The 16,745-nt window shown below is 47.4% G+C and overlaps 1 pseudogene; it reads right to left on the reverse strand.

The window, feature by feature from the left end:
- Positions 1 to 12,267: 12,267 nt before the first annotated feature.
- LOC119295355 lies at positions 12,268 to 14,811 on the reverse strand (annotated as a pseudogene).
- Between the last annotated feature and the right edge of the window lie 1,934 nt (positions 14,812 to 16,745).

A 16,745-nucleotide genomic window follows, 5' to 3' on the forward strand; every position in this document is an offset into this window, starting at 1 on the left:
GCTTGCCGCATCCCGCTGGCCTTGTTGTTGTTGTGCCCGCCCTGGACCAGGGAGTGCGATGATTGGAGCTGCGAGGTGTCCATGGACAGGACTAGAGGGGTACGTGTGCCCTCCAGCACGACCACATCCTCCAAGTCCAAGGGCCCCTTGTCCACCGAACGCACTGGAGGGGAGGTCACCGAGCCGAGGTTGGAGCCGTATTGGTTGGGGATTGACACCTCCAACCCGTTGGATAGCCCGTCCTGCACTGCCTCAGCCGCATGAGCCGCTTGCTGAGGAGGGATCGCAGCCACTCCGCTGTCCAAGATGCCAAGCTTTTCCCAAGCCGCAGTGTCAATGGAATCGTCCTCCATACTAGCATCTTGATCCTTGTCCCCGTCCCGCCCCTGGTCGCCCTAATCTGTACCCTTGCCATTGTTGTGAGGAGGAGGAGGAGGAAGGGCGTGAGCCCCCTGACGAGGTGGGTCGAGCTCCGGCTCCACTCTGATGTTGAAGCCTGCACCATTGAACCAGATCTGCACCATGCCCCGCAGGTTGGAAGGGTTGCGGCAGGCGAAGCGCATGCGGATTGGCCCCAGGCGGATCAGCAACTCCTCATCGACCAAGAGAGGCCTGCCGAGCATCATAGTTGCCGCCATGAGCTGGTCCGTCCACCGCTGCTTGGGCGGCACCCCCCGCAGCTTGACCCAAACATCTGGCAGAGCCTCTTCCTTTGGCTCATCGAGGACGGCGTCACGGATGTCAGCCGTGATGTTATTGATGGAAAGGTAAAGCTTGCCGATGCATGTGGCCATCCGCAGCATGGCCGGGTTCGGGAACACCACAGAGAAAGTGTCGCCATCGAGCTGGGTCACCTGCCAGTCCCAGGACCCCTCAAACAAGTGCGGCAACTCCACCTCCATAATGGACTTTGAGAGCAAGCCCGGGGCCGCGGACAGAACAGCCGCGTTGGCCCCGAGCAAGTTGTTGGGGAACATAGTAATTTCTAAAAATTTCCTACGCACACTCAAGATCATGGTGATGCATAGCAACGAGAGGGGAGAGTGTGTCCACGTACCCTCGTAGACCGAAAGCGGAAGCGTTATGACAACGCGGTTGATGTAGTCGTACGTCTTCACGATCCGACCGATCCAAGCACCGAACGTACGGCACCTCCGAGTTCAGCACACGTTCAGCTCGATAACGATCCCCGGACTCTGATCCAGTAGGGTGTAGGGGATGAGTTCCGTCAGCACGACAGCGTGGTGACGATGATGATGTTCTACCGACGCAGGGCTTCGCCTAAGCACCGCAACGATATGACCGAGGTGGAATATGGTGGAGGGGGGCACCGCACACGGCTAAGGAACGATCACGAAGATCAACTTGTGTGTCTAGAGGTGCCCCCCTGCCCCCGTATATAAAGGAGGGAGGGGGAGGTGCGTCCGGCCCCCAAGGGGTGCGCCTGGAGGAGTCCTACTCCCACCGGGAGTAGGACTCCCCTCTTGCCTTGGTGGAGAAGGAAAGGGGGGAGGGGAAAGAGGAAAGGGGGGCGCCTCCCCCCCTCCTTGTCCTATTCGGACTAGGGGGAGAGGGGGCACGCGGCCTGCCATGGCCGGCCCTTCCTCTTCTCCCTCATGGCCCATGTAGGCCCATTAACCCCCGGGGGGGTTCCGGTAACCCCCCGGTACTCCGGAAAAATCCCGATTTCTCCCGGAACGATTCCGTTATCCCAATATAGGCTTCCAATATATCAATCTTTATGTCTCGACCATTTTGTGACTCCTCATCATGTCAGTGATCACATCCGGGAATCCGAACAACCTTCGGTACATCAAAACATATAAACTCATAATGCAATTGTCATCGTAACTTTAAGCGTGCGGACCCTACAGGTTCGAGAACTATGTAGACATGACCTTGAACTATTTCTGGTCAATAACTAATAGCGGAACCTGGATGCTCATATTGGCTCCTACATATTCTACGAAGATCTTTATCGGTCAAACCGCATAACAACATACGTTGTTCCCTTTGTCATCGGTATGTTACTTGCCCGAGGTTCGATCGTCGGTATCCAATACCTAGTTCAATCTCGTTACCGGCAAGTCTCTTTACTCGTTACGTAAGGCATCATTCCGTAACCAACTCATTGGCCACATTGCTTGCAAGGCTTATAGTGATGTGCATTACCGAGAGGGCCCAGAGATACCTCTCCGACAATCGGAGTGACAAAACCTAATCTCGAAATACGCCAACTCAACATCTACCTTTGGAGACACCTGTAGAGCTCCTTTATAATCACCCAGTTACGTTGTGACATTTGGTAGCACACAAAGTGTTTCTTCGGTAAACGGGAGTTGCATAATCTCATAGTTGTAGGAACTTTGTATAAGTTATGAAGAAAGCAATAGCAACATACTAAACGACCAAGTTCTAGGCTAACGGAATGGGTCAAGTCAATCACATCATTCTCCTAATGATGTGATCTCTTTAATCAAATGACAACACATGCCTATGGTTAGGAAACATAACCATCTTTGATTAATGAGCTAGTCAAGTTGAGGCATACTAGTGACATTAAGTTTGTCTATGTATTCACACATGTATCATGTTTCCGGTTAATACAATTCTAGCATGAATAATAAACATTTATCATGATATAGGAAATAAACAATAACTTTATTATTGCCTCTAGGGCATATTTCCTTCAGTCTCCCACTTGCACTAGAGTCAATAATCTAGATTACACAGTAATGATTCTAACACCCATGGAGTCTTGGTGCTGATCATGTTTTGCTCGTGGAAGAGGCTTAGTCAACGGGTCTGCTACATTCAGATCCGTATGTATCTTGCAAATCTCTATGTCTCCCACCTGGACTTGGTCCCGGATGGAATTGAAACTTCTCTTGATGTGCTTGGTCCTCTTGTGAAATCTGGATTCCTTTGCCAAGGCAATTGCACCAGTATTTTCACAGAAGATCTTCATTGGTCCCGATGCACTAGGTATGACACCTAGATCAGAAATGAACTCCTTCATCTAGACTCCTTCATTTGCTGCTTCCGAAGCAGCTATGTACTCCACTTCGCATGTAGATCCCGCCACAACGCTTTATTTAGAACTGCACCAACTTACAACTCCACCGTTTAATAAAAACACGTATCCGGTTTGCGATTTAGAATCGTCCGGCTCAGTGTCAAAGCTTGCATCGACGTAACCATTTACGACTAGCTCTTTGTCACCTCCATAAATGAGAAACATATCCTTAGTCCTTTTCAGGTATTTCAGGATGTTCTTGACCGTTGTCCAGTGATCCACTCCTGGATTACTTTGGTACCTCCCTGCTAAACTTATTGCTAAGCATACATCAGGTCTAGTACATAGCATTGCATACATGATAGAGCCTATGGCTGAAGCATAGGGAACATCTTTCATTTTTTTCTCTATCTTCTGTTGTGGTCGGGCATTGAGTCTGACTCAACTTCACACCCTGTAATACAGGCAAGAACCTTTCTTTGCCTGATCCATTTTGAAATTTTTCAAAACTTTATCAAGGTATGTGCTTTGTGAAAGTCCAATTAAACGTCTTGCTCTATCTCTATAGATCTTGATGCCCAATATGTAAGCAGCTTCACCGAGGTCTTTCATTGAAAAACTTTTATTCAAGTACCCCTTTATGCTATCCAGAAATTCTATATCATTTCCAATTAACAATATGTCATCTACATATAATATCAGAAATGCTACAGAGCTCCCACTCACTTTCATGTAAATACAGGCTTCTCCAAAATTCTATATAAAACTATATGCTTTGATCACACTATCAAAGCCTTTATTCCAACTCCGAGATGCTTGCACCAGTCCATAAATGGATCGCTGGAGCTTGCACACTTTATTAGCACCTTTTGGATCGACAAAACCTTCCGGTTGCATCATATACAACTCTTCTTCCAGAAATCCATTCATGAATGCAGTTTTTACATCCATTTGCCAAATTTCATAATCATAAAATGCGGCAATTGCTAACATGATTCGGACAGACTTAAGCATCGCTACAGGTGAGAAAGTCTCATCGTAGTCAACCCCTTGAACTTGTCGAAAACCTTTTGCAACAAGTCGAGCTTTGTAGACAGTCATATTACCATCAGCGTCAGTCTTCTTCTTGAAAATCTATTTATTCTCAATAGCTTGCCGATCATTGGGCAAGTCAACCAAAGTCCATACTTTGTTCTCATACATGGATCCTATCTCAGATTTCATGGCTTCAAGCCATTTTGCGGAATCTGGGCTCATCATCGCTTCCTCATAGTTCGCAGGTTCGCCATGGTCAAGTAACATGACTTTCAGAACAGGATTACCGTACCACTCTGGTGCGGATCTTACTCTGGTAGACCTACGAGGTTCAGTAGAAACTTGATCTGAAGATTCATGATCAATATCATTAGCTTCGTCACTAATTGGTGTAGTTGTCACAGGAACCGGTTCTTGTGATGAACTACTTTCCAATAAGGGAGCAGGTACAATTACCTCATCAAGTTCTACTTTCCTCCCACTCACTTCTTTCGAGAGAAACTCCTTCTCTAGAAAGGATCCGAATTTAGCAACGAAAATCTTGCCCTCAGATCTGTGATAGAAGGTGTACCCAATTGTCTCTTTTGGGTATCCTATGAAGACACATTTCTCTGATTTGGGTTCGAGCTTATCTGGTTGAAGTTTTTTCACATAAGCATCACAGCCCCAAACTTTAAGAAACGACAACTTTGGTTTCTTGCCAAACCACAGTTCATAAGGCGTCGTCTCAACGGATTTTGATGGTGCCCTATTTAACGTGAATGTGGCCGTCTCTAAAGCATAACCCCAAAACGATAGCGGTAAATCAATAAGAGACATCATAGATCGTACCATATCCAGTAAAGTACGATTACGACGTTCGGACACACCATTTTGTTGTGGTGTTCCGGGTGGCGTGAGTTGCGAAACTATTCCGCATTGTTTCAAATGTAAACCAAACTCGTAACTCAAATATTCTCCTCCACGATCAGATCGTAGAAATTTTATTTTCTTGTTATGATGATTTTCCACTTCACTCTGAAATTCTTTGAACTTTTCAAATGTTTCAGATTTGTGTTTCATCAAGTAGATATACCCATATCTGCTCAAATCATCTGTGAAGGTGAGAAAATAACGATACCCGCCACGAGCCTCAATATTCATTGGACCACATACATCAGTATGTATGATTTCCAACAAACTAGTTGCTCGCTCCATAGTTCCGGAGAACCGCGTTTTAGTTATCTTGCCCATGAGGCACGGTTCGCAAGTACCAAGTGATTCATAATCAAGTGATTCTAAAAGTCCATCAGTATGGAGTTTCTTCATGCGCTTTACACCGATATGACCTAAACGGCAGTGCCACAAATAAGTTGCACTATCATTATTAACCCTGCATCTTTTGGCTTCAACATTATGAATATGTGTATCACTACTATCGAGATTTAGTAAAAATAGACCACTCTGTAAGTGTGCATGATCATAAAAGATAGTACTCATATAAATAGAACAACCATTATTCTCTAATTTAAATGAATAACCGTCTCGCATCAAATAAGATCCAGATATAATGTTCATGCTCAACGCTGGCACAAAATAACAATTATTTAGGTATAAAACTAATCCCGATGGTAGATGTAGAGGTAGCGTGCCGACCGCGATCACATCGACTTTGGAACCATTTCCCACGCGCATCGTCACCTCGTCCTTAGCCAATCTTCGCCTGTTCCGTAGTCCCTATTTCGAGTTGTAAATATTAGCAACAGAACCAGTATCAAATACCCAGGTGCTACTGCGAGCATTAGTAAGGTGCACATCAATAACATGTATATCACATATACCTTTGTTCACTTTGCCATCCTTCTTATCCGCCAAATACTTGGGGCAATTCCGCTTCCAGTGTGCAGTCTGCTTGCAGTAGAAGCACTCAGTCTCAGGCTTAGGTCCAGACTTGGGTTTCTTCTCTTGAGCAGCAACTTGTTTGCTGTTCTTCTTGAAGTTCCCCTTCTTCTTCCCTTTGCCCTTTTTCTTGAAACTGGTGGTCTTATTGACCATCAACACTTGATGCTCCTTCTTGATTTCTACCTCCGCAGCCTTTAGCATTGCAAAGAGCTCGGGTATAGTCTTGTCCATCCCTTGCATATTATAGTTCATCACGAAGCTCTTGTAGCTTGGTGGCAGTGATTGAAGAATTCTGTCAACGACACTATCATCAGGAAGATTAACTCCCAGTTGAATGAAGTGATTATTATACCCAGACATTTTGAGTATGTGTTCACTGACAGAACTATTCTCCTCCATCTTACAGCTATAGAACTTATTGGAGACTTCATATCTCTCAATCCGGGCATTTGCTTGAAATATTAATTTCAACTCCTGGAACATCTCATATGCTCCATGATGTTCAAAACGTCGTTGAAGATCCGATTCTAAACCGTAAAGCATGGCACACTGAACTATCGAGTAGTCATCAGCTTTGCTTTGCCAGACGTTCTTAACGTCGTCAGTTGCATCTGCAGTAGGCCTGGCACCCAGCGGTGCTTCCAGGACGTAATTCTTCTGTGCAGCAATGAGGATAATCCTCAGGTTACGGACCCAGTCCATGTAATTGCTACCATCATCTTTCAACTTAGCTTTCTCAAGGAACGCATTAAAATTCAACGGAACAATAGCATGAGCCATCTATCTACAACAAACATAGACAAGCAAAAATACTATCAGGTACTAAGTTCATGATAAATTTAAGTTCAATTAATCATATTACTTAAGAACTCCCACTTAGACAGACATCTCTCTAGTCATCTAAGTGATCATGTGATCCAAATCAACTAAACCATGTCCGATCATCACGTGAGATGGAGTAGTTTTCAATCAACATCACTATATTGATCATATCTACTATATGATTCACGCTCGACCTTTCGGTCTCTGTGTTCCGAGGCCATATCTGTATATGCTAGGCTCGTCAAGTTTAACCTGAGTATTTCGCGTGTGCAACTGTTTTGCACCCGTTGTATTTGAACGTAGAGCCTATCACACCCGATCATCACGTGGTGTCTCAGCACGAAGAACTTTCACAACAGTGCATACTCAGGGAGAACACTTCTTGAAAATTTAGTGAGAGATCATCTTAAAATGCTACCGTCAAACAAAGCAAGATAAGATGCATAAAGGATAAACATCACATGCAATCAATATAAGTGATATGATATGGCCATCATCATCTTGTGCTTGTGATCTCCATCTCCGAAGCACCATCGTGATCACCATCATCACCGGCGCGACACCTTGATCTCCATCGTAGCATCGTTGTTGTTACGCCATCTATTGCTTCTACGACTATCGCTACCGCTTAGTGATAAAGTAAAGAAATTACAGGGCGTTTGCATTTCATACAATAAAGCGACAACCATATGGCTCCTGCCAGTTGCCGATAACTTCGGTTACAAAACATGATCATCTCATACAATAAAATATAGCATCACGTCTTGACCATATCACATCACAACATGCCCTGCAAAAACAAGTTAGACGTCCTCTACTTTGTTGTTTGCAAATTTTACGTGGCTGCTACGGGCTGAGCAAGAACCGTTCTTACCTACGCATCAAAACCACAACGATAGTTCGTCAAGTTAGTGCTGTTTTAACCTTCGCAAGGAACGGGCGTAGCCACACTTAGTTCAACTAAAGTTGGAGAAACAGACACCCGCTAGTCACCTGTGTGCGAAGCACGTCGGTAAAACCAGTCTCGCGTAAGCGTACGCGTAATGTCGGTCCGGGCCGCTTCATCCAACAATACCGCTGAACTAAAGTATGACATGCTGGTAAGCAGTATGACTTGTATCGCCCACAACTCACTTGTGTTCTACTCGTGCATATAACATCAACGATAAAACCTTGGCTCAGATGCCACTGTTGGGGAACGTAGTAATTTCAAAAAAATTCCTACGCACACTCAAGATCATGGTGATGCATAGCAACGAGAGGGGAGAGTGTGTCCATGTACCCTCGTAGACCGAAAGCGGAAGCGTTATGACAACGCGGTTGATGTAGTCGTACGTCTTCACGATCCGACCGATCCAAGCACCGAACGTACGGCACCTCCGAGTTCAGCACACGTTCAGCTCGATGACGATCCCCGGACTCCGATCCAGCAGGGTGTCGGGGATGAGTTCCGTCAGCACGACGGCGTGGTGACGATGATGATGTTCTACCGGCGCAGGGCTTTGCCTAAGCACCGCAAGATATGACCAAGGTGGAATATGGTGGAGGGGGGCACCACACACGGCTAAGGAACAATCACGAAGATCAACTTGTGTGTCTAGAGGTGCCCACTGCCCCCGTATATAAAGGAGGGAGGGGGAGGTGCGGCCGGCCCCCTAGGGGTGCGTCTGGAGGAGTCCTACTCCCACCGGGAGTAGGACTCCCCTCTTGCCTTGGTGGAGAAGGAAAGGGGGGAGGGGAAAGAGGAAAGGGGAGCGCCGCCCCCCCTCCTTGTCCTATTCGGACTAGGGGGAGAGGGGGCGCGCGGCCTGCCCTGGCCGGCCCTTCCTCTTCTCCCTCATGGCCCATGTAGGCCCATTAACCCCCGGGGGGGGGGGGGGTTCTGGTAACCCCCCGGTACTCCGGAAAAATCCCGATTTCTCCCGGAACGATTCCGTTATCCAAATATAGGCTTCCAATATATCAATCTTTATGTCTCAACCATTTCGAGACTCCTCGTCATGTCCGTGATCACATCCGGGAATCCGAATAACCTTCGGTACATCAAAACATATAAACTCATAGTGAAACTGTCATCGTAACTTTAAGCATGCGGACCCTACGGGTTCGAGAACTATGTAGACATGACCTAGAACTGTTTCCGGTCAATAACCAATAGCGGAACCTGGATGCTCATATTGGCTCCTACATATTCTACGAAGATCTTTATCGGTCAAACCGCATAACAACATACGTTGTTCCCTTTGTCATTGGTATGTTACTTGCCCGAGGTTCGATCGTCGGTATCCAATACCTAGTTCAATCTCGTTACCGGCAAGTCTCTTTACTCGTTACGTAATGCATCATTCCATAACCAACTCATTGGCCACATTGCTTGCAAGGCTTATAGTGATGTGCATTACCGAGAGGGCCTAGAGATACCTCTCCGACAATCGGAGTGACAAAACCTAATCTCGAAATACGCCAACTCAACATCTACCTTCGGAGACACCTGTAGAGCTCCTTTATAATCACCCAGTTACGTTGTGACGTTTGGTAGCACACAAAGTGTTCCTCCGATAAACGGGAGTTGCATAATCTCATAGTTGTAGGAACTTTGTATAAGTTATGAAGAAAGCAATAGCAACATACTAAACGATCAAGTGCTAGGCTAACGGAATGGGTCAAGTCAATCACATCATTCTCCTAATGATGTGATCTCTTTAATCAAATGACAACACATGTCTATGGTTAGGAAACATAACCATCTTTGATTAATGAGCTAGTCAAGTAGAGGCATACTAGTGACATTAAGTTTGTCTATGTATTCACACATGTATCATGTTTCCGGTTAATACAATTCTAGCATGAATAATAAACATTTATCATGATATGAGGAAATAAATAATAACTTTATTATTGCCTCTAGGGCATATTTCCTTCACAAGTCCTGCGGCTCCTCCTTCGTGTCTTTAGCATACTGCAGGCAGTAGAACCCCTCCCTGGAGATGGCGTGTCCCATGGTTTGGAGCAGTAGGGGCTTCTCGCGGGTGGAGCAGTGGGCAGATGTGTGGCCCTCCTGGTTGCACACCACATACAATAGCTTGAAGGAGCAGTTGTTTTGGAAGTGGCCGGAGTGGCCGCACTTGATGCACTCCGGGTCGTCCGCCTCCTCGACGGGGATAGGCTCTACCGTCGTGCCCTTGGAAGAGGAAGGCGCCGAGGGTTGCTACGGGGCGGGTAGGTTGGAGCCACCGCCCCTACTGACTTGAACTTCTGCTTCTTTGCATATGGATCTCGAACGCGGTCGCCGCTGTGGGGAAGCGGCAGCCCCTTGTGCTTGAGCTCGAGGCCACGCTTCTTGTGCTCCCCCTTCTTCTTCTTTTTCCTCTCCTGTTCCTTGAGCCACCAAGAAGGTGGTGGCCCCCAACCTCCCTCCTCGCCGACGCGCTCCGTCCCCTGCGCCATGGGTTGACGGCGCCGCTCGCGGTCCCGCGACCGCTCCACCGCCGGCTCTTGGGATCCCATGGGCCACTTGTCCGCACGGCGATCAACCTTGGAGCCCATTGCCACCACCTCAGCAAAGGAGCACACGAAGGATGGAGGGGGAGGGGGAAAGAGGGTGCTAGCGGATCGGCCGAAACGCCACACCTCAGGTCTAGTGGCAGGAAACTTAAAGAGGCGTCTAGGGTTCCCCGGCGCAGCCACAACCACTTATATGGCTTGGCGAGCGGGCCTGGGCCGGGCTGCACCAAGGCGCTCGCAGGCCCCAGCCCAAGGTCGCGGCCCACCTGCCCGACCTAGCCCACCGGCCCTGGAGACTTCTCCTCCCCAACCCTAGGAGCAGGAGCCCGAGGATCCGCCGGCGCCGCCGCCACCGCGGACCGAGCCAACTCCGGCGGGATCTTCCTTGGGCTGGCGAGAAGAAGAAGGTCGGCGCTCGTCTCTGGACATAGCCTCCCACTCCGGGCCGCCCACGCCGGAGCAGCACGAGGTGCAATCCGTGACAGCGACCTAGCCAGCCTGGGCCCGCGGCCGCCGAGCCCGAACGCGCGCCGTCGTCCGGCCTTGAAGGAGCCCGCGAGCTCCTCCGCCCGCGCCACGAAGTCGCCGACGGAGCACGAAGCCCTGTCGCGCTCCAAATCAACCACTGCATCGCACATCTCCTCCTCCTCATCCGAACACTCACTGGCTAGGGCCCAGAATCTGCTCCCCGACCAGCCACCCGCGCGCGATGGCCGTGGACTCTGCTCCTTGCCCGGCGAAAGGCGGAACTGCCACGTCGCCGGCCGGACCTTAGTCCACGTGCCCCGCTAGGCGGAGACGACCGCGGCGTGGCCGCACGGGGTGGAGGCGCTCGCGGTGTCGCCGCCCGAGTCGCCCTGGTCGCACGGCCGTACAAGAGCCGTTGGAGCCATCTCGTAGTCTCTTATGGGATTTCATCTTCCCCATCGATGACGACAGATCTCGGCAGCGTGGAGCAATGGAGTCTCAGCGTCCGATGTGAGTTGACGGACTCGCGCAGGAGGACGGTGCTGTCTGGCGTCGTGGTGGCGTCGACGGCAGGCCTGGCAAGATTGTTGCACCAATTCTTGTTCTGAAGAGATGGATAGGTGGAAGACGGCAGTGGTCGCCTCTGAGAGTGCGCCGGACCGGTGTGTGCACCAGACCCGGCAATCTAACTTGGTTGGGGCCTTCAGCTTTAGATGTTAGGCTTTTTGTGCGAAGTCTGTTTGGTATTCGGTTTGGATTTTTGGCACCCCTTCATCAAGTGGATAGGAGTAGCGACAAATGTTGCCGAGATGATGGCTTCAGAATTATGGATGCATTACTTTGTAAGATCTTTATAAATAATTAATAAAATGACTGAATGCATCGACCAGATGCAGAGGCCTAGGGTCATCCTCCTTTTCTATAAGAAAAGAAAAAAGAACATGACATTCTGCAAACAAAAAGAAGACCGCAAAACATCGGAAGTGGTCTGCAACATGCAACGGAGCCGCCGATATTCGTTTCGAGAAAAGGAAGATGCCGATTTGAACTCAGAAACTGCAGACTATTACTCCTCCGTCTCAAGTGTCAAAAACGTTCTTATATTATGGAACGAAGAGAATATTTACTTTGGAAAATGTTTTTTACACTCATAAGGGATAGCGGCACACTTGAAATATTAAACCCATTAAGCTACTCGTGAAGGGCGCCCAACCAGCTATGCCACGTGTCGCAAGCTGGTTGGCTCGGCAAGAAATTTTTTGGAACTTTTTTAGATGAAGGTGTGGATTATTTTTTAAATGTATTTTTTCTTTTTAGATGGAGGTGAGGACCTCTAGTATTCTTTTAAATGAAGGATTATGCAAAGTGGCACTCCATGATACGCTGTGGTGATAATTATTTTTCTTTTTCTACTTTTTTTTATAAGGTGAGGATTTTTTTGTGAGATGTTTTTTTATACGGAGGCGAGGACACTATATATTTTTTTAAATGAAAACATGCACACAATTTTTTCTCAAGCGGTGCCACAGGGTGGCGCCCCAAAGACCAAACCGTGAGCACAAAACACATACATGTTCGTTCTTACGACTATACATTATTACTCGAAGGGAAGTCCTTATAATTTTCTTCTTCTTCTGTTTAAAGCAGCGAGGGTGTGACGAAGAAGCTCGATCTACTCGTCCATCCTCGTGACGCAGCGAAGTCCCTCTCCCTTGAGCATGAGGTCGAACGCCGTGTTGATCTGCGAGAAAGGCACGCTGTGTGTGATGAAGTTCTCCACGTCCAGCTCCTTTCTCATGTACATGCACGACTTCCGGGAGGTCGGTACGCGGCTTGTAGTTGCCGAAAAAGGTGCCCTTCAGGGTCCTCTCATTGAGGAAGTTCATCGGGTGGGTCTTGAACACTGCCTCCTTATGGGGGACACCCACCAGCACCGCCACGCCCCACCCCTACATTCAAATTTCAGAATTTCAGTTTAAAGCAGAAACACACACCAATGCTCACAATGATCAACTTTCAATTGTGTCGAGAACATACATCGTGAACGCATTCGAAGGCGGATACCATGGCATCGACGTGACCCGTGCACTCCACGGCTCTGTCGACTCCACCGTTTGTCATCTCTACAAGCACCTGGACCACAATTCAACCGTGAGGATTTGGCATAGTATTTTGCATCCCATGAACAAACTAAGGGAGTGATGCATGCTCGGGCAGAGAACTTAACAGACCTCTTGCACTGGCTTGGTGTGGTCCTTTGGGTTTACAAAGTCGGTGCAGCCAAACTTCTTAGCTGAAAATTGACATGTTGCTAAAGTTCAGTGTGTTGTCCATAAACCCACGTTCACCAAAATGGATTTATTTTACTTTCTGAAGATAGCAGCAGACTGTACCTTGTTCGTATTTTGCAGGGTTCAAGTCCACACCGATGATCCTTGATGCCCCAGCCATCTTGGCCCCTTCCATGGCCTGATCGTGTGAAAACATACAGCAATTAGTCATGGTTATTGAGAATAATTCTCATCAACCTGCAGTAGTACATTGTGGAAGATAAATATCCTTTGTCACTTACAGCAAGGCCTACAGCTCCAAGACCGAAAATTGCCACCGTCGAACCCTTCTTCGGTTTTGCGACATTGAGAGTCGCACCAAGACCTGAAGAAAAATGACTTTTCAGTAAATTATCATCATCAAGGTAATAGGAATACGATGTTTCATTGGGAAATAACAATCAGAACAATCTCTTACCAGTCGAGATACCACAGCTGAGAACACAAACTTTGTCGAGGTGTGCCTCGGGGTTGATCTTCGCTAGGCACCCAACATGGATCACTGTGTACTCGCTGAAGGTAGAGGTCCCAACAAAGTGGAATATCGGTTTCCCACCGATGGTAAAGCGGGACTGCCCATCTCCGATCATCACACCCCGGTCGACATTGATCCTGAGGAGGTCACAAAGGTTGCTCTCCTCTGACTTGCAGTGAGCATAATCCTTGCACTCGCCAGTGAACACCGGCAGGACATGGTCACCTGGAGCAAGCTCGGTCACGCCCTCTCCGACGCTCTCAACAATGCTGTAAGGAAAAAGGTAATTTGGGGAAAAGACTTACTTAACTGTTAAGAGTAACACAGTATATTAATTAAAATGACAAGTAAAGACTGAATTTAGAACAGTGAAGGAAATAAGTGGCTCTAAATAATCTAGTATAAAATATGTAGTTATGTGCTTGTCGTTTTCTTTGAAAATTACTAACGTGCTAAAGATGAAGAAAAATGAGATCACAAACATCGAAAGTAGATGCATGCACTAATTTCCTACAGAAAATGGAAAAAAAGAAGAAGAATTATTCTACAAAGCAAAGCACTTTGAGGGAGCTTGTGTGACAAAGCTGTCCCATGATTCTTAAGATTTTGTTTTGCTGATTAATTTGGTGGAATCTTGAATCTTATTTTTTCGTAAAGTGCCCCTTTTCGAAAAATAAGATTCAAGATTCCACCAAATTAATCAGCAAAACTGTAATAGAATAAGATAGAGACAGAGAAGATACGTACCCTCCAGCCTCATGGCCCAAGATCCTTGGGAAAACCGGAGTTTGCCCCTACACAACAGAACCACGCCAAGTTAGCCAATGGTCCATGTCTCCATCACGGCTACGCACTTGAGACACCTGAAACTATGGTCTGAATGTCTCATGCGCGGGCATACCTTGGCTTCCCAGAAGTAGACGTCAGTGTGGCAGAGGGCGGTGTAGAGGATCTTGACGCGCACCTCCATGGCCTGCGGCGGCGCCACCTCCACCTCCTCGATCGACAGCGGCTTCCCTGCCTCCCATGCCACCGCCGCTGGAGTCACCCAAGAACCAAACCAAACCAATTAGCACTGATGAAATTCCAGAGTTTCTTCACTGATCAAGCAAATTTTCGGCGGATATTTGACGAACGAACCTTTGCACTTGATCACCTTCCCGGCGGTCTCCATCAACTCCCACGATCGCTCCGAAAACTCAGAGAGAAAGATGGATCTTTGTTGCTGTTTCTGCTTTGCAGTTGGTTGATTGCAGATTTTGGTGAGGAACGAAGGTGTGGCGAGCCCTGTATATATAGTCCTGGTGCTGGAGGAATCGGCGAGTAATTAAGGGTAAGCTTGGAGCGCAAGTGGGGAAAGAAGATGGATTGTTTTTTCTCGGAGAAGGTAGGCGAAACAGGGGGTGGCCGTGGCTCCGCCGCTGCTGTCCCGTTTCGTCTGCGCTGCGCGCGTCTCCGCCGGTTTCAGACTTTTTGCCCCGGGTGGTTTTCCAGTTTGCTGTGAGCGGATGAGATGGCACCACGGGACGATCGCAGCCGTCTATTTACATGCCATTCTTCCTTGTCGTTTCGTCTACGGTCTTTGTAATTAAGCTGATTGATTGATGGTTTAGGAGGTGGTGTTGATGCTTGCCCTTGCGAAAGCAGATTGGTTGATTCGACGTCTTATCAAGTTTTTCACATAAATTTTAATACCCTAGTAGGTAACCTTCTTTTTATTTGTGGTACTCATTAACCGTGTATTCGCTTGACAAACGTAAATATCGTTGACTATGTGCATTCCTTCGGTACAAAGCCGTGTAGATATTGTGAACTAGCGTAACTTTGATGGTCAGATTTCTTGTGGTGCAACCTACTCAATTGGGTTGAAGTCCTAAATGTTGTGTGTATGCTCGCCCTTTTGTGGACTTATTCTAAAATTTAACGACTTCATTCTTTTAATGGTAACCTATATGCCCATCGACAATGCGGCACCTGTGGTAACTTCATCAATCTCAATACCCGCCGATTCAATTCCTCGAAGGTGCTTATAGGACGTGTATGTGTGTGCTTGTATGTTCCTATACTATGCATGTAAATATATTTTTCTTATTAAAATAAAACTATCTTAGCATTTAAACACCCCTGTAAACAACCAGTTTTCTCTTCTAATAGAATAAGCAATACTCAGACCAAGTAATAAGAATCATAAAACGGTGTTACTAAATCTCAGTCGAGTGAGACTTGATTATGTCTTGGTTGATGATGTATTCGTGAGATCTTGCGTGAAGGTTCTGCAAAATTTCATTTGTAGTTTTTTTTCTTTTTTTGGGGGGTTATGTCACTTGATTGAGACTTGGTTAAGTCTCAGTTGACTAAGACCTAACCACACATCCTAAAAAAGCAATACTAGAAAAGAAATTAGGCCTTATAATAAACATAGTTTCTTTCTCACATAATTACATACTAACAATCCTACTCAGGTACGTCAGTGCACGTCTGGAAAACAAGCCAAAATACAACTAATATATATGGTCCTCGCAAGCGCCACCCAGAAAAAACACATCTAGCATATGTCACCCAAAGGCCTTAGGCACCGCCTCCTACCTCCCTGTCCTCATGTCCCCTCACCAGTGCTAGAGACTAGTGGTCAGGCCTAGCCCCGACACTGGTCAATGATGGTTGTGGCGGGCAGGTCTTCGATCCAGTAGCCTTCACCTGTGAGATGCGATCTACGTGCGACATCTTGAGGCAGAGGGTATGGTTGTGCGGTGGTGGTGGTGGCATTTTCAGCTAGTCCAACAGCCTCTGGTGGTGTTGAAACAGTGTCCACAATTCCGTCTACAGGTATGTGGGCGGCAACAGCGGCCTTATGTCTCCCAACAATGCAGCCCTCCACTCGAGCGGGCGGGTGGCGCCGTGGTCCGTGCTGCTAGGCAGTTGCTACAAGGGAATGGAAGGTGTGACAGCAACGAGTATGTTAACAGGCCGATTTTGCCACCACATGCAAGGACGATGTGGGCTAACGGAGCGTCTCAAATTGGGATTTCTATGGTGCATCTTCCCCCCTCGCCAATCTCTGTAGCATCTGTGACGACGACCTTCGTTGTTCTAAGCCTTACGTGGTAACCGACTCTTCCCGCGGCTTGACTACCTACTTGTGCGGGAATGATCTTCACTTTGTGGCGTCTCACATAAAAAACGTGTTGTTTTCTCGTCTCGATCACCACATTAT

Source organism: Triticum dicoccoides, chromosome 4B (assembly GCF_002162155.2).
Source record: "Triticum dicoccoides isolate Atlit2015 ecotype Zavitan chromosome 4B, WEW_v2.0, whole genome shotgun sequence".
Lineage (NCBI taxonomy): Eukaryota > Viridiplantae > Streptophyta > Magnoliopsida > Poales > Poaceae > Triticum > Triticum dicoccoides.